At 39.6% G+C, this 25,768-nt stretch overlaps 1 protein-coding gene and 1 pseudogene across 1 annotated transcript in view; one reads left to right on the forward strand and one right to left on the reverse strand.

Annotated features, from left to right (window-relative positions):
* Window positions 1-25,768, reverse strand: part of ENTREP2 (endosomal transmembrane epsin interactor 2) — a 512,187-nt gene that overhangs the window by 475,056 nt on the left and 11,363 nt on the right. The window lies entirely within an intron of this gene.
* LOC143651633 (progestin and adipoQ receptor family member 3 pseudogene) lies at window positions 6,503-7,082 on the forward strand (annotated as a pseudogene).

Here is a 25,768-nt window from a genome sequence, read left to right on the forward strand (position 1 = left end):
CATAGCACAGCACAAGCAGCTCAGCATACCTTATCTCAGCACTCGGAGCTCAGATCCAGATGTTTAGAGACGCTGAAAGGAATCACCCCCAGGAAAGCCTTTTGAACCCAGAAGCCGGGAGGGAAGCCCAGCAGATGTCCACTGTGTGCCTTCCCATGTGATGGAAAACCAGCTGCCTTTCCTCTGAAGAACTATCAATTTGTAACTAAATAAATCCCCTTATAAAAGCCTATCCATCTCTGGGATGCTGCATTCTGACAGTTTTAGCAAACCAAAACAGTAACTTATAACTGGAGCTTGAGGAAATCTGAAAAAATAAACACATGAGAATGACCAGGCATGGCAGGCAAGTGGTGTTTCCTGAACATGGCCACCGTATCTCCCACCCCTCAGGCTTCTCTGCAGTGTGATCCTACCACTCCTATCTGGAGGTGGGTCCAGGTTCCCTGCCTTTGGTACATTCCACCCATACTCAATGTGGGTGTGACTGCCTCAAACAACAGATAAGAGAGGAAGTGACACCGGGTGTCTTCTGAGACAAAGCTGGAAAAAGCCATCAGCTTCTGCCTCCTGCCCTTGGGACACCTGCTCTGGGGAAGCAGCCATCATAAAAGAAGTCCCCCTGTCCTGAGGTCACTGTGCTGGAGGGGACCCAAGGAGATGCTCTAGGTGACTGCCCCAGTTGGGTTCCCATCTGCCAGCAGGTGGCAACTTGGAGCCACCCAAGTGAGGCATCGGCGACATTCAGCCCAGCCGAGCCTTTAGATGAACACAGCTCCTGCCAACAACTGACGCAACCACAGGAAAAAACCCCAAGCAAGAGTCACCTAGCAGACCCCTTCCAAATTCTTGACCCACAAAACCAGGAGCAAACTAAAATGGCTGTTTTAAGCTGCTAACATGGGCATAATTTGTTACGCGCAACAGTCCACTAAATTCTAGGTAAATTCTGTTCTAAAAAAAGAACCGAGAACCAGGAGGCAATCAGCCCTACCACATTTTAAAGCATAATGAATCAAACCCCATCCATTCATTCATTTCGCAAACACATATTGAGTGTCTACTGCATGCCAGGTCCATTGAAGGCTAGGTTGTAGGGACATAGTGGTATATAACATTCTCATCTTTAGGCGGCTTAAATGTTAGTGAGAAACACAACAACCAAATCTAATTCCCAGCAGTGGTAAGTGTTCTGAAGGAAAATAAAATGAGGAAAAAGAAGTGAAAAGAAGCTACTTAAAATAGGGCAGTCAGGGTGGGCCTCCATGAGGAGAAATGCTGGTTTGAAACTGTTATGTACCCCCAGAAAAGCCATGTTCTTCTAATCCAGTCTTGTGGGGGCAGACCTACTGTGGGTGGGACCTTTTGATTAGGTTGTTTCCATGGAAATGTAACCCCGCCCATTCAAAATGGGTCTTAATCCACTTATTGGAGTCCTTCAAGTGCAGAAGGTTGGAGACAGAAAACACTCCAGGAGATGCTAAGCTAAGAGATGAAATCCAGAGTTTGTCCTGGAGAAGCTAAGAGAGGATCCTGGAATTAGAAGCTGAAAGCAATGAACTGGGAGCAAGGACCAGTAGATGCCAGCCACGTGCCTTCCCAGCTGACAGAAGTGTCCTAGATGCAGGCAGCCTTGCTTCAGAGTCCAGGTATCATCTTATCAGTGCCTTAATCCAGACATCTTCATGCCTTAGAACTGTAAATTTGAATAACCTAATAAATCCCCTTTGTAAAAGCCAATCCATTTCTGGTATATTGCATTCTGGCAGCTTTAGCAAACTGAAACAGGAGGTGACTACTGAGCCAAGATCAGTGAAGGGTCTGGGGCAATCTGTGTTCCCAATGCTGGATCTGTAAACTGTGCAGCCTGTTCTGGGGGCATATTGGTAATAGTTCTCCATCTAAAATGCACACACCTCTTGACCTAGAAATCTCTTGGCTAGGAAAATACCCTATGAAGATTCCTACAAAAAGCAGCATAGAGTTCACAAGCATGTTATCACAAAAAATGAAAAACACCAGAGTGTGGGATCAACAGGAGCTTATCAGATAAATTATGTTATAATCATTCAATAGAACACCATGGAGACTCACAAACTGTTAGATGAGCTACATGTACCAATAAAGGAAGAGCTCCAAGACATGTGGTTCAGAAAAAACAAGAAGGATTAGGAGCAGGGCATGTCCCCTTTTGACCCCATAGAGAGAGCAGGTCTGGGGGTGAGGGTGGTTGGAGTAGAGCCATTGTCTGAAAGAAACCCTGCTTTCCTGGGGGTCCATACCTCTGGGGAGTGGAGGAAGACCTGGCTTTTCATTTTGTACCTCTCTGTGTAACACCTCAATTTTCTAACAAGACACTGTACAATTTTTATCTTGGTCTTTTAAATGCCCTCAGGGGTTCTCTGGGCCATGCAGGCAATGTATGGCAGCTTCTCCCCAAAGACGGACTTGAGGCTACCAGGCAATTTTTGTTTCCCTTGTTGGGGAAAAACTAACTCCATGGTATGCTCCTTAAATACAAAAAATGTAAAGAGGAAAAAGCTCTCTAACAACAAAGTTCTAAACTGTGTTAAGATATTTCAGCCTACTATTGTAATTATATAATTATAATTATGTGGAAAACTTGGAAGTTCCTTTACCGCAAACACCATAAGCTCTCTGTAAAGGCAGAACTTCACCCTCTTTAGGATAACGCTGTTACCTGTTACCTGTAACTCAAATGGTCCCCAGCCAGGCTGTCACGTGCCCTGTCAACTCAGAACTGGAGAAGAAAAGCTGTCACCAAGCCTGTCCTCTCTCCATCCTGAGGTCAGCATATTTCCTCTCCACCTGTTTCCTCTTTCCAAAACTCAGTACTAACTGTCCCCACCCCTAACGAAGTCAAACACATCCCTGGTTACAAATGGGGCAAATCGGTGTTCACCACCTCTGCCCATACTGACCATCAGAGCCCACCAGACATGCCTGTGTATGTTCGCTTCTCCCCATAGTAAAAGTTGAAGTTACTCGACGATGTCCCAAAGAACTAAGAGAATAAAAAATTTTCCTAATTCATTGATTCAGTCAGCATTTTCATCACTGAAAAATGTCAACAGCCAGTTTTGCCAAGAGTAATAATAACCAACTCTGAGCTGTTCTTGCATGACCTTCTGGGGGCGCCCACCTGCACACTTTGGGCTCTCCTAACCTTCTCGAATCACCATCATGTTCCCTTCTTCCTCCTTCCAAGGCTTTGTCCTCCATAATACTCCCTGCTCGGTCTGCAGCTTAACCCCGGACCTGGACTTCACAGTTTCCCTCCCGACCTGCGGATGTTCTATCCCAGCTCAGACTCCTGCCACCCACTCCCAGTGTGACTCAGAGGCCATGCCATCATAGGACAGGGACCGGGAGCAGCCATGCCAGACCCCAGACCCTCCATTCCACAGCCCAAGGCTGGACGCTCTGACCCTGAAGGCCTGGGAGTGCATACCACACAAAGTATGTTTAATCCCCTCTTACCACAACTGATGAAAATGAGGCGCAATCAGCCAAATAATTAAATAACACCTTCCTTTGCATTGACAAGTTTGTCCTTGCAAATAACCCAAGCGCAGCCAGTGCATAAACAGCTAGCTAAACATAAGTACCAAAGATTAGTCTTTCTAAGACATTGCTTGTATTGTGCCAGAAATCTACACTAGCTTGTGACCTCGACCGGCTTTGCACTGCCCCCTACCCCCCTACACACACACACCTCCATGTGAGTGCCTTGTTTGAAACTGGGTCTTCCCTCCTTCCCAGTGAATTCCTATTGGGCTTTCCATAGCTCTTTCAGGCTAACAGTCTAAATCAATACCATCGTAGTTACCCAAACTTTGAGTCTCGGGGAACAGGAGTAGGATTTTCCTCTATTCACTCTGAGAACCCAGAGCTCAGATGCAAGCTGCTCTCCATCCCTCATGCCCAGGGGCCTGCTGAGTGATCAAGGATGCTGAGCAGGGGATGAGACAAAAGAATTCCTACCACCAGCCCCTCTGCCCACCCTCCCCAGGGGCGCCCACCTGCCAGCATCTACAATTCGAAGAGCGCACTGAAGAAATGCCTGCCGGAAGAAAAAGAAGTCCTCCACATGATCTGACCCATGGTCTTCATCTGCAGACACAGAGAGAAACTAGTAGGACTGTTTCCTAGGCACATCCACTCAACATTTGCCTTATGGCACCAGGAAGAATTCATTCAAGGCCAAAAAAGATCAAGTAACAACTTGTGGAAGGGTCTGCAATGTAAAATTACCTGGCGTAGCTCTGTCCTATTACCTCTCCTCCATCAAGCTCAATCTGAACTCACCAAATACTATTTCCTCCGCTGCTGAGAGCTCTCAGAAGTCATAACCAAGGCCAGTATTTTTAGAGTCTGTGCTGATCTCTCAAGCTTATTTTAGAACATTATATACCAGGATAACTTTGATGGATAAAGTGACAAGTGGCTGTATTTTTATTAGTTCCATAGTGCAGTCCAGTTTGGAAACAACTCTCAGGTTCAGATCCCTCTTTTCAGAAATGATGAAAATCGAGGCTCAATTAGCCAAACAATTAAATAACTGGCCAAAATAATTATTAAGTCATTCTACAAACTTTTCCAAAGCATGCACCTGTACCAGATGATGATTGACCCCTTGTAAACTCACCCATCCCCAGAAATGGGTCTGGGGGACTGGGGGCTCCTTTGAACCAGAAAAAGTTGGAGAAGGGAGGGCACTTCAAGCCACAAGCTGTCATTCCTGTGATTACCATGGAAAAGCCCCTAAAGCCACCCCACAGAGAATGGCTTTGCCATTTCCCATGCTAAAGTCTGTTCCCCCACCCCACCCCATCCAGGTTCACCAGGGAGAAGAGGGGAAGCGGCATGGATTTCCAAACACACTTCATCTACGCCAACTATGACCCCACCAGCAGGAGATAACCCAGGTCCAGGAACACAAGACATCTGGAGCCAGGCTCACTCCACTCCTTCTTCATGACAATTCAAACCTAGCCCCTTGCAATCTCATCTCCTCCAGGACACACTTCCCTCCCCAACCTCTCCTCAAACACTTTCTCCCAGGTGAGGCATCTTGGACAATTCCCAATCTGTGAATTGGGGGTAATGTGATGACTGATGCCTCATGGGATTGCTGGGAGATTTAAATGAGTTAATATAGGAAAGTTTTTACATTGTGTCTGGCCAAAAAAAAAAGCATGCTGTTGTGGTTGTTAGCCTGGTCTGCAGTGTACTTCATGTGCTCGTGGATGCTCCCACCTGTTATCAACTTGCAGCCAGAGAACATGGTCCATCTCAGACGTGCCTATGTCCCATCCAGAGAAAGCCCAGCTCTACCTTTGGTGTATCATCCTGGGACCACCGGCACACAAGCAACCCTCCTTCTCTGGTCAGTTTCTCCCCATGTTTCCCCTGAATTCCCTAGTTGTGGCTTAAAACCACCAGTTGTGGCTTAAAACAACACATGTTTATTATCTTACAGTCCTAGAGGTCACAGACCTGAAAGTAGTCTCCCTAGCCTAAAGCCAAGGTGTCGGCAGATCTTGTTCCTTCCTAGAGGCTCTGAATGGAAAACCTGTTCTTGCCTTTTCCAAATTCTGGAGCTGCCCACATTCCTGGGCTCAGAGCCCCTTCCTTGCATCATGCCTGCCTCTCACATCTCATAGCACTCACTCTTATAAAGACCCCGTGGTGAGATGCAGCCCACCTGGATAGCCCCAAATCACCTCCCCATTTGTAGGTCCTTAACAATATCACATCTGCAGAGCCCCTCCTGCCATATAAGGTACTATATTAATAGGCTCCAGGGATTAAGAAGCAGACGTCTTTGGGGGACTATCTTGCAGCCTACCATGCTGACCTGACATGTTCCACATATACTCAGCTGTCCTAGTGTTTGGAGAAGCTGGGATGGTGCAAGTTACCTGGTCCACCACTCCCTGAAGAGGGCACTCGCTATGACAGGGCAGCAGCTAGGAACATACATCAGAAACTGCTGAAGAGCACGCGTTACTTCAAGCTGGGCAGCTGCTGGTACTGGCTCACACTGGTGCACAGGGACACCCACCTCTATACCTATGAGCAGATCCCGGTGTCCCTCAAGGACAATCCATGCATCACTGACGGCTACCAGGCCTACTCGCCTTCCAGGTTTTTAAATTGTGTCTGGCCAAAAAAAAAAGAGTATGCTGTTGTGGTTGTTAGCCTGGTCTGCAGAGTACTTCGCATGCTCATGGATGCCCCACCTGTTATCAACTTGGAGCCGGAAAACATGGTCCATCTCAGACGCACCTACATCCAGGTAGGTGCATCTTTTGACACCCAGGCCATGTATCAAAAGTTTATTTTATCAGATGTTTACCATCTCATCTGGAGTCATTTTTTGGAAATACATGACATGGCATCCGTATTACCTTCAGCAAGTGCTTCGACAGAAGATTTTGTAATTTGTTCTGTTTGCCTTTTCTGCTGCCAGGTCTGTATGCTTTGCTCCACAGGCTATCATCTTTTCTCCTGCCATTGGTCAGAAAAAAACATGTTGAAGATGGACGGCATTAGATTATGCTGGATTCTCTATAGGAATACTGGGCTGCTATGTCTTGGGGGTACACTATGCATTTTACCAAAATAATTATTGGCAGCAAGCGTACTTGATCACTGTGCTTCCTATGATCCTGGCAATGTCCTTTGCTTAGAAGCAGCCCAGTTACTTCACACAGCAGTGACAGAGGCTCCTTTCCATCATCCTTTGTTCAGTTTTGGGATATAGAGTGATCCCTCCTCTTCACTGGTTTTGGCTCAATGGAGGAATCAGTACTTCATCGTACACAAATGTGCACCCCATGTAATTGTGATGCATGTGGACTGCTCTCCTTGCTTTCCTACTCCATATTTCTGAAGTTTCAAAAAGGTATTCTCCAGGACAACTAAACTCCCTCGAATCAAGCCACCAAACAAGGCATATCCTTGCAGTAGTGATGTTATATTAGTGGCATCAGTCAACAGTTGTCACATAGTACAGACATAGCAAGCCTTGTTCTGAACATGTTTCACATTTGTGAATTCAGAGACAGCCACCAGGTATATTCAGCTAATAAGCAATAATTGATAGGAAGTTATATACCCCACTATTTCCAAGGTTTCCATTAGCTTTTCTTTTTCCTCTTATATCATGAGTAACACTTTATTAAAATGGAATAAATACACTTTCAGATCTGTAATAACTGCTTTACAGGCTCATGAAACTACTTATTTTTCCCAGAGCATGCACCTAAAAAAACAAAACTACTTATTTGCTGCTTGTTCAGAAAATGACAATTAGTTGTCATTCATAAGAAACACCTGAATAACAATGAATGTTAAACTAGTGTAGTAATAGGATTCGTTTTACTTAATACCAGCTTAATTTCCTTAGTAAGGGCTCATCTCCATTGGAAGATGGAGTCATCCTGTGAGATTACTTTAACAGAAGAAATTTTCAATAGATGAAGTTCCAAGTGCCTGATAAAGGCAAGGAGCCTTTAAATACATGGTTTATGAGAAACAGGCACTTAAAATATTATTTTCTTTAGCTGTAGGTTCTCCTCTCCCTAGGAACATTGGACTTTCTCATTTCCAGAACAAAAACTTTAAAAATTCTTCTAAGTTTAGAGACATGCGGAGAAGAGGAAAAGAACATTTATTATCATTTTCATCAGATAAGAATTATATTAGAGACTTATTACATGATGTGGTGACAAAGTTTGAGGTCTAATAACCAAGTAATTAGCCAACTAGGCTTTTTAATTCCATATCGAGACATTGATTTCTTACATGTGAACTGTAGACAACTTTTTGATTCCATAATTCCTGTAGCAGAAGAACTCTCACCTTACTTAATTTGCAATCCTAAATTTCATAATGATGGGGGTTCCCAGGTATATGGGTGCCACTTTCAAGGCCATAGAGTCCAGATGGCTCAGTCTTGACCCTGAAATGAACCTCAAGCCTTAGAACAAAATCACGTAGATGCCCTGTTTGATCAAGTAGTTATTTCCTTGTGATCTAGTCCATCTCCCTTTATGCATGTGTTAACATTGCATTGGTAACTCAGAGTATTGACATACTGTAATATTTGGAACCTGAAACATTAAATTTGATCTTTATTGTGTATACTTACAAAGTAGATCTCACAGACCCTATCATATAACAATAATTCTCTTGTTCTTTGAATAGGCATAAATCAAGTCCTTTAAAGCATATGCTCATAAAAATTTATTTTGTTTAATGGAACACAAACTATTCTCTGAGTTTCTTAATGAGCTGGTAAGAGCTGTTTTAATGACTGTGGTATAATTTCAGGACACCAGAATTACTGAATATCAGAAAAGGGTTGATTGGTGGTGAAGCCTATTCCTGAAATGCCTTTTGTAGGTCTGATATTAGGAAAGTTACTTTAATGTGCCTCAGTTTGTATACCTATAAAATTTTGTATTTTTTTTTTCATTGCAGTGTTTAAATTCCCCATGCTAACATCTTAGCAAGGAGACTGTTCGACAAATAGGCTCACTGAGAGGGAGGTGCTGTACTCACCATACTTACTTCATAAGGCCACAAATTTGATCTCAGTGACAGAAGATTTTGATGCAGTGATAATAGGATGCATTTTCTCTAATATATGCCTTATTGGCCTATAGGATAGCATAGCTTTTAAACAGGTATTTTGCCATTTTGGTCAAATGAAATCCACTGAGTAGTTATAATTAATTTTAAAATGAGGGAAAAGTCCAATATTTTTAGGTCAGGAATCATTATTATTATAAAATCTTTGCAAAATTAAAAAAAGGAACTTAAGTTTAATTTTCTTTTAATTTCTAAAAATAGTCACCTTTTTGGTTATAGTATATGAATTTATATACTCGCCATCTAAATTAAAAGACAAAAGGAGCATACTGTAATTTTTTTTAAGAATGTTTGTGTTTCAAAGGCATACAAGGTGTGGCTATAAGGAAAATTACACCATGTAAACATTTCAAACTTTTTTTTTTAAACATTTCAAACTTAGAATAAGTATTACATATTCTAAGAACACTATCTTCTCTCATACTTATCTTTATGTGATGTATTTATTATAAAGGGAATAAATGAATGTGAATTGCTATCAACTATAAATAAACACTTCTGTAAGTCAGCATTTTTTGACCGCCTACTACTGTTTGCATGCCACCACGGGCAAAAGTTACAACATCGTTAGAATTTAAAAAAAATGGCTATTTAAAAATTGCCTACAAATCTGAGCCTCGTAAGGATATATATTTAAGTTATTTTTGTTTTTATAGATTTGTTATTAAAGCATCTTAAAAGCACACTATTGGATGCAAGGGTAGTTTAGTGGTTAGAATACCCACCTTTCATATGGAAGACCCGGGTTCGATTCCCGGACTATGCACCCAAAAAAAAGCACACTATTCAACTACAACACTGAAAAAGACTGGTTTGAGTTTTACCAATGTGTAAAATGTGTAAAGCTTCTTTGCCTACAGACTTTAAAAGATCAATTAAAAATTATCCATGGTGGTTTTACACAGCCTATAGTGATTTATAAGGTTATATATTTAAGAAACAATTGTCCTTCTACATAAAACCATTTCAAATAGCAAAAAAAAACTTCGGCCAGTGTGCAGGGCCGCCTGGGGGACAGGAGAAGCAGAGCACAGTCTGGGTCAGGGATACCATGGTATTTTAGAGGAAAAATCACCAGGACTCTGTGACCGACAAGATACCAGGTTAGGAATGACCCTCAGATCTGGGAGAAGGAGGTTCTGGTGAAGTTCTCTGTGTAAGTTCTGTATTACTTTTGCAACTGTCCTATAGGTGTGAAGTTATTTCAAAATTAAACATTTAAAGGGAGAAAAATGAATGACACTCGAGCGTCGGGTCTGAGGCGCTGGGTGGGTGGTGGTGCCATTCCTCGAGAAGAAGAGAGGAAACGCATTTGGAGGGGAAGATGGGAAGCTCCATTTGGGACACTCTGAATTTGGGGCAACTGGGACCTGTCAAGGTGAAGACGTGAGGATGGCCGCGGCCGGGGGAAGGGTGCCAAATGCAAAGGCATGTGTGAGCGAAGGACGTGCCCACCTGTGCAGGGAGAGAGGAGCCTGGGCCATGCACTGTCCTACCAGGGGCTCCCACTGAACTTTCCACAGAGGGTAACTCACTTTGCCCCACTTTCAATGCCAGCCCCTACCCTTGGCATTGTACAGAGCTGTGTCTGACAGCTGCCATGTCCACACAGGCAACACACAGTTACCACTCCCAGGTAGGGTAGCCATTTCCCCTCTCTGCCTCTGTCCCACCTCAGTTTCCGGGGGTGCTGAGGGTCCTCCAAACCAGGCTTTGTCTCCACACACTCAGGCTATGGAAGATCTGTCCTGCACCTTCAACTACAGGAGTCCCTGTGCCCATCACTGAGGGGGCCTCATGACAGTCACCCTGACTCTTCACTCTCAGCTACAATCAGCATACCCCACAGCCACATGGAAACGTCCATATGTCCTTATTCCACACACAAGCCAGGGGAAATCTCAGGCCCAATCTCCTAGAAGAAAGGTCAGCAAACTATGGCCCTTGGGCCACATCTGCTTCTGCGAATAAAGTAGTACTGAGACAAAGCCACACCCATCCCTTTATGAATTGCCTATGACTGCTTCTGTACTACCATGGCAGAGTTGAATATTTACTCTTTGACCCATCATAGAAAAAGTTCATCAGCCCTTGGTCTAGAAGTTTCCCTTCCACAGGACTGTGGAGAGGAATTCTGTGCCTTGCTGGACAATGGGAAGGAAATGAGGCCAAGAGCCCAATTTGTGGGGTTCTCACTCACTATTTGGGTTTCTACCAAGAGAAGTAGGATGGAGTGCTAGGGTGCAATGTCCCTTCTCAGGGGCCCAAGAAACTTTTTCACATCCAAATTCCTCTCTCTGAATCCTCAGGGGTCTTCCTCCCAGCCCAAGAGCACCTTACTGTCCACTTCCTATTGGATGGAAACATCCCTCACATCATATTTTCCATCCTACCAATAAGGAACTTAGAGGAAAACAACTTACAGGCCATCAAGTTTTGTTCTCGGTATATAAAGGAGAGCTTCTGGAGTTTTTCTCTTGCCATAAACCCTGGCTTTCATTGAGTGTGGTCTCTCTAGAGACTCAACAGAGTGAACACTGGGAATCAAGGCTGAGTAATGAGTTCTTTGTTCTAGATAGTACCTGCTCTTCCCCCAAAGCAATGAATGGCCCTGATTTAATAGGGAGAAGAGCTGCAGGGTAATATGATTCATAAGAAGTGAAAAAAATGGGTCAATTTAAATTTTCAAAAATATTACTCTTGCAATAAGTATAGGGGGGTCCAAAGAGTTTATATGAGACAGTAGAAAGAGGGATGTAGAATGCAACTTGGAAAATTGGGGCAGGGCTCAAGGGAGAGCTGGCTGGAGCAGGCTCTGCTAATACACATTTTAGCCTGCCAAAGTCATCCCCTTGGGGTTCTCCTGCTGAGGCAGTTAATTTGGGTAGAAGAGGAGAGAGCTAAGGACGTGGAAAGTTAGGAAAAAATGTTAAGAACCATCCAGGCAAAGGAAGCAGAGGGAGAGTCTCAGAGTATGTGGGAGAGCAGGCTTTAGAGGGAGTAAGATGATGCACACTGCTGAGCCTCAGAGTCGACTGGAAAAGGGACCCAAAGCCACGTGACTAAAGGCTCGTGGTCTATAGATGGGCCCCCAGGCCCTCACCCCAGCACTTACAACTCTGGTGTTTGTTCCCAGGCAGAAGCCAAAAGAATGTTGGACTCTTCAAAGAAATAATGCCTCTTTGGATATTCAATTTCCAAATTGAGAACTCATGCCCCACAGTAGAGCTGTGTGTTAGTTTCCCAGTTGCTAAAACAAATACCATACAATGGATTGACTTAAACAATGGGAACTTATTGGTTCATGGTCTTGAGACTAGAAGTCTAAAATCAGAGACTAAAAGTCCAAAATTCTCAGAGACTGGGACATTCCAGGACTGGCTGCTGGTTATCCTTCGTTCCCCGGCTTTTCTGTCACATGGTGGTGTCTTCTTCTTTCTCTTCCAGGCTCTGACTTACAGCTTCTTGCTTCCTCAGTGGCTTTTTCTCTGTGTCCGATTTCCGTTGTTTATAAGGACTCGAGCCATGTTGGATGAAGGTCCACCCTCACTCAGTCTGGGCACACCTTAACCAATCACATCCTTAAAGATCCTCTTTAGTGGGTTCACATCCACAGAACCTGAACGTGCCTCACATAGGAGACATGATTCAATCCCCAACAAGCTCTCTTCATATTAACACACAATATGGGAGGAGAGGGTATTAGCCTATTTCCAGCCCAATCGCCAAAGGTGACATCTCCCAGGGGGATAGCCTTGGCCACCTACTGACAGAGCTAATTCAGCCCTACATTCAATGGGGAGGACAGGGTAGAAAACGTTCCACCACCTCTTTAAAAAAAAAAAAACATTCTTTATTGTGAAATATAACATACATACAAAAAAGTTATAAATTTCAAAGTATAGTGTGGGTTACAGTTCCACAATTTCAGGTATTTTCTTCTGGCTGTTCTAATACACTACAAACTGAAAAGAAATATCTATATAATGATTCAGTAGTCATAGCCCTTTGTTAAATCTTAATTTCTGTGTTACAACTCCTCCCTCTCATTTGATCAGTCTCTCAATCTTCAGGGATATTTAGGCAATGACCATTCTAACTTCTTCATGTTGAAAAGGGGTGTTGACATTATGGGGCAGGGGGATGCAACTGGTTGATGTTCTAGGACAGACTGGTAACTCTGGGTTTCAGGGCTTACCTAGCAAAGTATTAATCTGGACATTTTAAGTTTCTGAAAAGTAAACTTAGTAAGTACAACTTTTACAGAGTCTTAGATAGAGTCCTAGGTTTTCTTTAGGGTCTTCAGAAATACTGCTGGTTGTCGTTTGATATACCATGGCAAGTTTTCATAATACCCAGGAAAGCTTGCATAAGACTAACCTCCTTAAAGAACTACTAAAAGACGTCCTTGACTAAACATAAATTTTAAACCAGAAAGAAGGAAAGGGATGTTAAGAGGTAACAATGAGCAAAGAAACTGTTAAACAGGTAGGTCAATCTGAAAAGATACTGATTACAAAAATTACAATAGAAGAAAAAATATCTAATGTATAAAGTAGGGAAAAAGGCAAAAATATGATATTAATCCAATATGGAATGCTTTAAACAAAACAAAGATGTATACTATATCATGACAAAAATATCACCAACAAATAAGATATATTCATAAGCATTTACACACAAAAGACCATAAAAGTAAAATACATACAACCAAAGACAGAAGTACAAGAATTCAAAATTAAAATAGAGGCCAATTTATAACACACTTCTACAACAATCTGACATATGAGAAACAGAAAAATAAACTGTAAAAGATTAAAATTTGAAATAACTAAACCTGTGCTGAATTTCTAAACTGCTGAATTACAAAAAGCAGAAATTTCATAATCTGCATAAACTAAAACAGGAAATCAGGAATGAAACAATGATCCCCAATTGCTACTTCTCAAAAAATACTACAGGCTAATTAAGAAACACTCTCTACAGAATTCCAGGATCAAAGGAAAATTTAAAATTAAATAAATATCTAAAATTTTATGTAAAATAGAGACTTTTAAACTGAAACTTATGTACTACCAATATCTATACCAGAACAAAATTTTATAACCGTAATTATTTTTATTATTTTAAAAAGAATGAACAGAGCAGGTCACAGTAGCTCAGCAGGCAGAGTTCTCGCCTGCCGTGCTGGAGACTCTGGTTCAATTCCCTATGCCTGCCCATGTAAAAACAACAAAACAAAAAAACAATGAATGAACATAGTTAAGTATATAACTGATGAATCTATTTAAAAAGAAGAAAATAAACAAATGCTCTATAGGAGGCATTTAGTAAGTAAGAAGAGTAGAAATTAATGATAAATAAAAATGATTATAATAAAACAATGTTTAAGAAGTACAAAATATAAATAAAACCAAGAGCCAAAATGTGCTAAAGAGGAAAATTTGGATAGGACAAGAACCTGTAAGAAAATCAAATGGTCGTTAAGCAACTATCATTAAAAATAGACACTAGACTTTACAGATGAGGTAACTTACAAAGAACAGATCTTTCTTATATTAGACCCAGAAAAATATGGAAGGCACACCAATTTATTTTACAAAGCCAGCGCAATCTAGCAAAATCTAGTAATAACAGTGTACACTTATGCACACATGACTATAGAAGCAAATTTCTAAATTTAATAGCACATGGATTCCAGTAATATATTAAAAGAAAAGTGATAAGGATTATTTCAGAAGCACAAAGTAATTCAACATTAAAAACTCTATCAACGCACTTTAGTATGTCAATAATTAGTGGAGAAAAGCCAGGAGAGTGTATAAATATATAACTGAAACCATCTGAAAAACTTAACAGACTTTCCTTATAGGAATCCTAAATAGAAGAAAACTACTTCTTCTATTTTGTTTAAAAAGAAACATGACTTTTTAAACCCCCAATTTGAAAACTGGACAGGGAGCCAGTGGGGGGAATATCTATAAAGAGCATTTTGAGCACAATTGATAAAAATTTTAAGATAGATTGTAGATTAAATAACTGTATTCTATCAATGGTAATTTCATGATTGTTATTATTGTACCATGTTTACAGAGAGAACATCCTTTTCTTAGGAGCCATAAACTGAAGCATTTAGGGGCAAAGAGGCATGAGTTTTACAACATACTCGCAAAATGGTTCAGGAAAAAAAAATACATAGAGAAATGGATAGATGGAGGCTGTGGGGCTAGGAATGGGGAAGTAAATAAGGCAAAATGTTCATAACTGGTCAATCTGGGTTAAGGTATGTAGGATTCTTTGTACTTTTGTAATTTTCCTTCAAGTTTGAAATTAGAAAAAAATTTAAAGTTTATCAACAAAACCTATTTACTAAGAAATATAAACTGTACCTCTTCCCTTCATTAAAGCTTCAAGCAAGTGTACCCTATGGAGTCATATTAAAGCAATGAAATACTAAAGCCATTCCCACTAAAACAAAAAATAAGACATGAATTCTTCCTTTTGCACTATTTTTCAGCCTTATTTTGAAGGTATCAACTAATACAATAAAAAATAAATAAGCAGTATAAATATTGAAGATGAAGAAACAATATTCTTATAGATTATATGAATGCAAATAGCGAAAACTCAAGAAATTCCTGAGCTTAAAAAAAACTAATAGGGCGGGCCGCGGTGGCTCAGCGGGCAAAGTGCTTGCCTGCTATGCCGGAGGACCTCGGTTCGATTCCCGGCCCCAGCCCATGTAACAAAAACGGAGAAACAGAATACAATAAAACAAGAAAATGTTTAAAAATGTTTCCCTTTCTTCCTTCCTTCCTTCCTTCTATCCTTCCTTCCTTCTCTCTGTCTTTCCTTTAAAAAAAAAAAAAAAAAAAAAAACTAATAAAGAAAGTTCTTTTAAATATAAGATATATAAACAAAAAAATCCATGTTTCTCTGTATAAGAGTAATAAGTACTGGAGGAGAGAAAATCTGATTGACAATGCAAAGCTAAACAACTAAATGTACTCGTACATTTTGTACAAGAAAGGTACACCAGCTATAGCATAACCACAAACTTTTTTGCCTGTTAAAATATTTAGCATTCCTACAAAAATGTTTCCTGATTGGAAAAGCAAAATATGAAGATAGAACATTATCTTCTATCAGAAATAATTAGGAATATGTGAATTCTACCTTACGTGATATCAAGAGGCCTGCTTTCCATTTATTCGAATCTCCCCAGTATATCTTTTCCAGTACTTCTATTTTCTACCTTTCTAAATCTTTTCGTTATTGGTTTATCCCTTCTAGCTATCACAGAGTTGGATTTTGCTTTGTTAGCCAATTTGAAAAACTTCTTAAATGAGGTTAAGTCCATTTACATATATTAATACAATCTATATACTGATCTCAGCGCTGCAAGATAGTTTAATCTTTTTTCCCTTAAACCATTTATTTTTCAATAATCTCAGACTTTCAAACTTACAGGACAGTTGCAAAAACAATACAAAACCCATACAGAGAACTCCAACATGCCCAGCACACCGAGAGCCACCAATTTTAACATTATGTTACCTTTGTTAGATCATTCTAACCACCCATCTATCTATTTTCTAAACATCTGAGAGTAGGCTGTATATATCAAGGCCCATGAACACATAATACTTCCATTTACATTTCCTAAGAACATGAATATTCACTTACCTAACCAAGTTAAGTACAGTTCTCAAGTTCAAGGACTTTAACATTAATATAAAGGTTTTGATCCATATTCCAATTTTTTCATATGTTACAGTAACATCCTTTCGGGCCTTTTCTCCTCCATTATCAGATTTAGTTCAGGTTCAAGTATTGCACTTATTTTCCACTGTCCCTTTAGTTACTTTTTTTTTTTTTAATTGTAGAAGCATATATGACCACATAAACTTTCCCATCTCAATCCTCCCAAACATACCATTCAGAGGGATTAATCACAATCACAAGTTGGGCTGTCCTCACAACCACCCATTACCAGGACTCTCCCATCACCCCAAATGGAAACCCTACACCTTTTATGCATTAACTTCCTGTTTTCTCTTCCACTCTCCTGCCCCTCATAACCTGTCCTCTACTCTCTGCCGCTATGCATTTGCATATTCTAGCTATTTCATACAAATGGAATATATAAAATATGTCCTTTTTTTGTATCTGACTTATTTCCTCAACGTGATATCTTCAAATGTTCTTCTAACCTGATCTTGAGGGGGTGATCCTATTGTGGGTGGGACCTTCTGATTAGGTTGTTTCGATGGAGATGTGAACCATCTCATTCAAGGCAGGTCTTAATTCTTTTACTGGAATCCACTATGAAGAGAATAAAAGATAGAAAACACGGAGAGAGCTCAGAGTCAATACAGAGAGCAGGGAGATGACACCAAGTGGAGAAAACACAGATGCTTGGAGACAAAAAACAGCCCGGGAGAGGCTAAGTGCAGTGATGAAATCCAGAGTTTGCCATGGAGAAGATGGGAGACAAGGGCCAGCAGATGTCAGCATGGGCTTTCCCAGGTGATAGAGAAACCCCAGACACATTCGGCTTTTCTTGAGTGAAGGTCTCCTCTTGTTGATGCCTTAATTTGGACATTTTCACGGTCTTGGCACTGTAAATTAGTAGCCTAATGAATTCCCTTTGTAAAAGCCAATCCATTTCTGATATACTGCATTCCAGCAGCATTAGCAAACAGAAACATCAAGGTTCATCCTCAGAGTAGCCAATATCCAAACTGCTTAATCTGATATTTAAAATACAGATACACCTAAACAAAATCTTTTAGTATATGGGCTGCACTCTTGTTGCTTGTTCTCTTTTTGTATATCTTTAAGTATGTTGGAAGGTTTTTGGTTCTATTACTACTTTTATATTGGCACCTTGTATAACTTCCTTAGCAAATTCTTCTTTCAGATACTATAACCTACCTACTCTCAGCAATACTGAAACTCACTAGGCCACTTCTTCCTTGCTCCCTTGCTCTGCCCAGACCAAGAATTTCAGCCACTGCATTGACACAGCCTCAATCTTGGCAATCCTAAATAAATTAACCTGCTATTTGACATGTCAACTTCAGAAAACAGCTTTTAACTCCCAGCTGTCATGCATGTGGCAACTCAGGAGCTTATTATACTTTCTGCTTACTTTCCCCTCTCTTCCCATTTCTCTGTTAGTTGTACAATTTCTATAGAACCAGAATATATAACACCTATCAATGATCTTGTCCCTGTAATGTGATCTTCAGTCTCAGTTTTACATATAAATATAGTCACTTTCACCCACACACCTTATGGAAAGCTTCTCCAATCATCTCATGGTTCTCTAGAGTTCATGCTCTAAGAAATGCTCATTGGGTCATTTGTCTTCCAAGTCCACAGCTATATATCTATGGCCTTTATTCTTCAAAGTCAATTAACTGCCTGCATATAAAATGTTCAGCTCACATGTTCTTACAGTAAGTCCACTAAAAACATTTACATTCTGAGTCCAGGTAAAATGAAGTGAGACTGGTGTTTATGCCATCAGACTTGCAACGGATGGAGGTGGCCTAAGTGTAAAACAACTGAGGAATGGAAGGGGGAACTGTGGTGTCTACATACAACAGACTACTGAGAGGCCACAAGTAGGAATGAAGTTGTGAGGCATGCAAGTAGGTGAATAAAACTTAAGGACAGTGTGTTGAATGAAATGTCAGAAACAAAAAGGCAAATATTATCATGCCTCACTCATATGATTAACTATAATATTAATATTAATAATTGAAGTTGAGAACATGGGTTATCAGGTTGGGGCCTTCTGTAAAGGGTCCTAGATTATAAGCTCTTACTGTAGTCATATCTATTCCAGAGTTGTAACTGTTATTTCTAAATTCTGAGATACTGAGTTATTTGTATATAACCTGGTCATTCCCTGAAACTTAGGATATTTAAGTGAGACCTGAGACTCAGAGTTGGAACGCTGAAGCTAGGAAAGTCATAGTCAACATTAACCCATACGGTAACTGTTTAGAAAGCTGAAAAAGTGATCAGACTTCAAATAGAGATATGAATGAGGCTGATCTGGATAGAACCAAGGGAAATCAGCATACAGGGTAAAGGATGATACGACCCATATTTTCAAACTTCAACTTCAACTTCTGTGCAAGACCAAAGGGAGAGATGTTTATTTGGTGCAAAATTTATATTTTGGGTAGCACACTATCTAATTTAACTTGTAAGGTCAGTTTAGTTGAACACCATAATTACACGGGATCTTGACTAGGCCATGAGATCTTCTTGGTTTGTACAGGTTAGTGGGATGCCCTGAAACACCCCAGAGTCATTTGGGCAGTGAATAAAAAAGTATTTGCAAAGTCCCCTTTAGTGATATTGTAGGGAACTGGGGAAAAAGAAGAAAATATTCAACTTCCCCAAATTCCTGATATTCTCACAAGCAGTGGGGACAACAAATTCAATAGGCTGAGCCCTCGATTTTGGGGCTTGCCCCTATGAAATTTATTCCTGCAAAGGGAAAGCTAAGCCTACTTATAATTATGCATAACAGTCACCCCCAGAGACCCTCTTTTGTTGCTCAGATGTGACCCCTCTAAGCCAAGTCAGCAGATGAACACACTGCCCTGCCCCTACATGGGACCTGACTCTGGCGAATGAGCCAAAAGTCAGCATGAAGGGATTGAGAAGCCTTCTTGACCAAAAAGGGGGAAGAGAGAAATGAGACAAAATAAAATTTCAGGGACTGAAAGATTTCAAACAGAGTCGAGAGGTTATCCTGGAGGTTATTCTTATGCATTATATAGATATCCCTTTTTAGTTTATTGGGTATTGGCCTGGTTGGAGGGAAGTACCTGAAACTGTTGAACTGTGTTCCATAGCCTTGATTCTTGGAGACTGTTGTATAACTATATAGCTTTTACAATATGAACATGTGATTGTGAAAACTTTGTGTCTGATGCTCTTTTATCCAGGGTCTGGACAGAGGAGAGAAAAAAAAGATAAAAAATAAATAATTGAGGAAGATAAAGGATAAAAAATTGGGTAGAATGAAATACTGCTCAATGAGAGGGAGGGGTAAGGAGTATGGGATGTTTGAGTTTTTCCTTTTTTTATTTCTTTTTCTGGAGCGATGCAAATGTTCTAAAAATGATCATGGTGATGAATACACAACTATTTAGTGATATTGTGAGCCACTGATTGTATACTATGGTTGTTCTATATCTGGGTGAAGATTTCTGAATAAAACATTTTTTTTTAATGAAGTGCCCATATACCATCCTGCCCCTCTTATTGAATGAGCTCTAAAACCTGACAGAAGACAAAGAGTAGATATTCAAAAACTCTGAAAAGTAAAATAGCAGGCAGACTGGAGAGGAACAATAGAATTCAAAGTTCCACCACATAAGTGGCAATTCAGCATTTTTTCCCTCAACTCAGAACCTAAACATGAGTGTCAGCGAAGACAGTCGGCTCCAGAAGAAGCTCCCTACTTCTGGCAGAAAGGATGGGAACTGTACCTCCTAATGCCCAGAGATAATTAAGAAAGCCCCCATTGTTTATTCCATTTTCTTTCTTTCTCTTTTCTCCCTTCTCTCATCCCCCACTCCCCAAGCAGCACCAGAGCAGAGGCGAAGTGAGAGCAGCACAGAGCAGAGGAGCCCCAAAACTCAGAGGGAAAGGGACCTTCCTCTCTGGTCAGAAGAGCTTGGCTCGAAGAGGTCAGGGCAAAGCTCTGCTGCTGATTTCCTCCGTGTCCTCCCACTGCACGGCATATGCAGGTACAGACAGTACACAGCAAAGCAGACCTCAGCATTTCTGCCAAAGGACTGGAATTCGGGAAGCAGACAATACAGGAAACATCGCCGAGAGAAAGGAGCCAGGGAAAAAGATCTCTTCAAGTTATTTATGACCTCCTGGGCTCATCCTGAGTTGTCCACATGGAGCTATAATCTGAAGCAGCATAACAAGTTTTAAGAACAGAACTGGGGACAGACACTACCCAAAACCACTGAGTGGCACTCAGACTAGCCACCAGCTGCAACTCCTGCAGGACACATCTGAACAACACCACAGAGCCTTTGGAAATTAAACTGACCTTAGAACTAAAGCCCAAAGAAGTCTGGTGAGCAGTTGTTATCTAAACCCCCCAGGCTGGCCAGCCTGCTAAAACAAAAATAGCAACATTCTCCATAGGATTTAAACAATATCCAAAGACTTGTAACATAATATTCAAAATGTCCAGGAGACAATCCAAAATTACGCAGTCAATCTGCCAGGGTTCTCGAGAAAAACAGAACCACAGAACTAATAGGAGATATATATATGAAATATTTTAACAAATTGGCTCACACAACTGTGGGGGCTGGCAAATCTGAAATCTGCAGAGCAGGCCAGCTGGCTGGAAACTCAAGCAGGAGTTGATACTGCAGTTTTGAGTCCAAAAATATGTCAGGCAGGCCGGGAGGTGAGAGACTCAGCAGGAATTTATGCCACTGTCTTGAAAGAGAATTTTTCCTTCTCTAGAAAACATGAGGTTTTGCTTTGAAGGACTTCAGCTGATAGGATGAGACTCAGCCACGTCAGTTAAAGTAAACTGACTGTAGATGTTAAGTACATCTACAAAACATCTTTGCAACAATATCTAGTGTTTCATTAAATAACTGGGTACTACAGGCTAGCCAAGTTGACAAGTAAAATTAACCATCACACTCAACATATAAGGACTAGGAAAATGACAACTAACATGGGAAAACACAATAAATGACACATACTGTGGAATTATCTGACAAAGACTTTAAGGCAGCTTTAATAAAAATGCCCTAATAAGTAAAGGCAAGCCCTCTGGAAATCAATGAGAAGACAGTACATCTAGGAAAACAAATGGAAGTTGCAAAGAAGAACCAAATAGAAAATTTTAAACTGAGAAATACAATAACCAAAATAAAAGATCCACTGGATGAGTTTCAAAGCAGAATGGAAAGGGCAGGAGGGTCAATCAACCTGTATGGGAACGTCAATTTGAATAACTGCAGAGTTCTCATCAGAAAATGTGGAAAACAGAAGGAAGTAGATCAACATCTTTACAGGGCAGAAAGGAAAGAACTAGCAATTGAGAATTCTATATCCAGTAAAAATGCCTTTCAGGAAAAAAGGTTAAATAAAAGCTTCCTCAGATAAAGAAAAACTAAAAGACTTCATTGCCACCAAACTGAGTTGCTCCAAAAAAAATTTTTTTAATAAAAAAAATTTTAATCTCTAAAGGAAATTTTCTAGACAGAAGGCAAATGATACCAGAAAGAAACTTGGAATAGCAAAAAATGGAGGAAGAACAAAAGAAATGTTAAATATCCTAGACTATTCTTCTCCTATGAGCTCTTTAAAGCATAACATTGTCTGAAAGTGCTTTCAAGGTACATGGACGGAATATGTAAGAAAACTTATATTAGATATAATATATGAAAGCAACAACATAAAAGAGGACAGAGAGACCTAAAAGGAGATATGATGTCTAAATTCTACTTGAAGTGGTAAAACAATGATTCTAAACAGGCTGTGAACACTTAAATATGCATATTGTAATCTACAGAGCAAACCATTTAAAAATCCACAAATAGGTATCGCCAAAAATGTAATAGATGAATTTAAATGGAATCAGAAAAAAGTTTCAAATAACTCAAAAGACAACAGGAAAGGGAAAAGAGAGGGGAAAAAAAGGAAAAGGAACAAAAAGAAAATGAACAAAATGACCTAAATTAATAATTATGCTAATTTAAATAATCTACCACACTTATTAAAAGAGACTGGTAGAATAGATTTAAAAAAAAAAAAAAAAAGACCCAGCTTATCAAACAAAGATCATACTGTGAATATAATTCTATGCAACTTAAAATTTTAAAATGGGAAAAGATATACCATGAAACAATAATCAAAGGAAAGCTTGAAAGGCTGTATTAATGAATATTAAATAAATTAGACTTACAAAATTAACATGGATAAAAAGAGGCATTATGTTATGATAAAAGAGTCGATTCACAAAGACAGGCAGTCCTAAACGTGCATGTGCCGAACAACAAAACATCAAAACAGTTGAAGCAAAAACTGACAAAACTGAGAGGAGAAATAGAGAAATCCAAAAATATATTAGAGCAATAACAGAACTAGTGGAGATGAAATCATCACGGATATGCAAGAACTGAACTAAACAATCAACCAACTAAATCCAATTGACGTTTACAGAACGTCCCACCTAAAAAAAATAAAATATATACAAGTGCACCTGAAACATTCACCAAGATACAACATATATTCTGGACCACAAAACAAAACTAACATTAAAAGACACTTTGAAATTTGAAAAAATTGAAACAAAGTATATTCTCTTACCGAAATGGTAATGAACCAGAAATCAATAGCAGTAGAATAACAAGAAAATATCCAAACACTTAGAATTAAACAATACTCTTCTAAATAATCCATGGGTCAAAGAGGAAGCCTCAAAGGAAATTAGAAAATATTTTAAACTAGAAGAAAATAAAAACACAACTTATCAAAATCTATGAGAGGTAGCCAAAGCAGGGCTTAGTGGGAATTTTATAGCACCAAATGCTTACATTAGAAAAGACAAAAAAAATCTCAAGTAAGTGATTAAGCTTCCACCTGAAGAAATTAAATAAGCAAGAACAAAATAAACAGAGAAAGCATTAGGTAGAAAAAAAAAATAAGAGCAGAAATCAATGAAATTAAGAGAGAAACAAAAGAGCAAAATCAGTGAAACAAAAAGCTGGCTCTTTGAAAAAAATCAATAAACCTCTAACAAGATTGAGAAAGAAAAAAATGAAAAGATAAATTATCAATACTAGGAATGAAAGAGGAGCTATCACTACAGCCCCCACAAACATTAAAAATATAACTATACACATAATTCATCAACTTAAATGAAAAAGGCTAATTCCTAAAAAACTACAAACTACTAAATGTGCATAAGGTAAATTAAACACCCTAAATAGTTTTATAACTATTAAAGAAAAAAATTTGTATTTTAAAACCTTCTGGAAAAAAGTTCCAGGCCCAGGTGCTTTCAGTAGCAAATTCTACCAAATACTTAAAGAAGAAACAACAACAATTCTACATACTCTTTCAGAAAATAGAAAAGGAAGCAACAATTCCTAACTTAATGAGGCCAGCATTACACTGACACCAAAACCAGACAAAATTAGTGCAAGCAAAGAAAACTAAAGATCAATATCCTCCATCAGTACAGAGACAAAACTGTCAACAAAACATTGGTAAATTGAATCCACCAGCATATTAAAAAAAAAATGACCAGTGTTTACCTGGTTCAATATTATAAAATACATCAATGTAATCACTACAATAACACTCTAAAGGAAAAGAAATAGAAAGCATACAAATCAGAAAGTAAGAAACAAGCTGTCCATATTCATACATGACATATAACTATTTGGAAATTCCCAATGAATCCATAACATATGCACATGCATCATGGTTCCATAGTGTTCTCTGTTGTCTTTCTCTGCTATCTCTGAATCTCTCTTTTATAGGATTCCAGTAAAGTAATCAAGACCCACCCAAATGGGTGGAGACATGTCTTCGCCTAATCCAGTTTCACAACCACTCTTGATTGAGTCACATCTCCAGGGAGATGATCTAATTACAGCTTCAAACATAGAGTACTGAATAGAGATTAGAAGAAACGGCTGCCTTCACAAAATGGGGTTAGGGTTAAAACATGGCTTTCCTAGGGTAATATATCCTTTCAAACCAGCACACATTCATACACACAACTCCTAGAACTAATAAGTGAATTTAGCAAGGAAGCAAAATACTTACGACTTGATAAATCCACTTTATAATAGCCAATCCCTCAAGTTGTAACTACACAAATATTCTGACCTTGGTTCCTAAATACCCTCAATCAAAAAAGCATCAAGGCTCCTTGGAAAAATGACAGATTCCAGGACCGGGGCAAGAAAAAAGTATAAGATAAGCCTGGAACATCTTGTGTCAGAAAAATCAGGAAATGTATACAGTATAATAGGGCAGGAGGACAAATTAAGCACAAAATAGATAATGACATTACCAAAACATTCCTATCATTCCAAATAGGAACTCTGTACATAGAGAGCCCCTAGAATCAGAAGCTGAAGGCAGTGGAACTGGGATCAAGGGCAAGCAGACGCCAGCCACATGCTTTCCTAGCTGACAGAGGAGTCCAAAATGTCAATGTTTCTCTGGATGTCTTAGTTTGGACATTTTTATGGCCTTAGAACTGTAAACTTGTAACTTGATAAATCCACTTTATAGAAGCCAATCCACTTCTGGTATATTGCATTCCAGCAGTTTTTGCAAACTGAAATGCCACCCTGTTATTAATACTTTGCGTTGATGTAGTACATTTGCCACAATTAATGAAAGCATATTTTTATAATTATACCAGGAGTTTAAATTTCTTATTCTTTTGCCATACATACAACATAACACTTCCCTTTTTAATTACATGCAGACATATATTTCAGTGTTGGTAATTATGCTCATAATGTTGTGCTACCATCACTACCATGTGTGCACAGCTTCTGATTCTAGAGGCTCTCTATGTACAGCTTCTGATTCCAGGTGCTCTCTCTCCAAACATCCGTAGGTTCTTAGCTTCTCTGGAGCAAACTCTGGGTTTCACCTCTTAGCTTAGAATTTTCAGCCCACTGAATAAAATAGGTAACTACTGATACACACCTAAAAACTAATGAATAGGTGTGATGGTGGCTCAATGGCAGAATTCTCACCTGCCATGCCAGAGACCAGGTTGGGTTCCCAGTGCCTGCCCATGAAAAAAAAAAATTAATGAATAAATAAATGGGAGAGAAGGGACAGCTCTTCTTACAGAACAATAACAACTAATAAATGTAGAAGGAATGACAGAAAGAGCAAATCATCATTTGGTAACCACCAAAGAGGTAGGCTGACTCGGATGGATGCAAAGGTTGGTGGATAGCCGCTTGATGATAAACAGGATATTGGCATAATCTGTGAATACCTCTCCACAAAATCCTATCAAAGAGTAAATGGT

The sequence above is a fragment of the Tamandua tetradactyla genome, chromosome 12 (assembly GCF_023851605.1).
Source record: "Tamandua tetradactyla isolate mTamTet1 chromosome 12, mTamTet1.pri, whole genome shotgun sequence".
NCBI classification, from domain to species: Eukaryota; Metazoa; Chordata; class Mammalia; order Pilosa; family Myrmecophagidae; genus Tamandua; species Tamandua tetradactyla.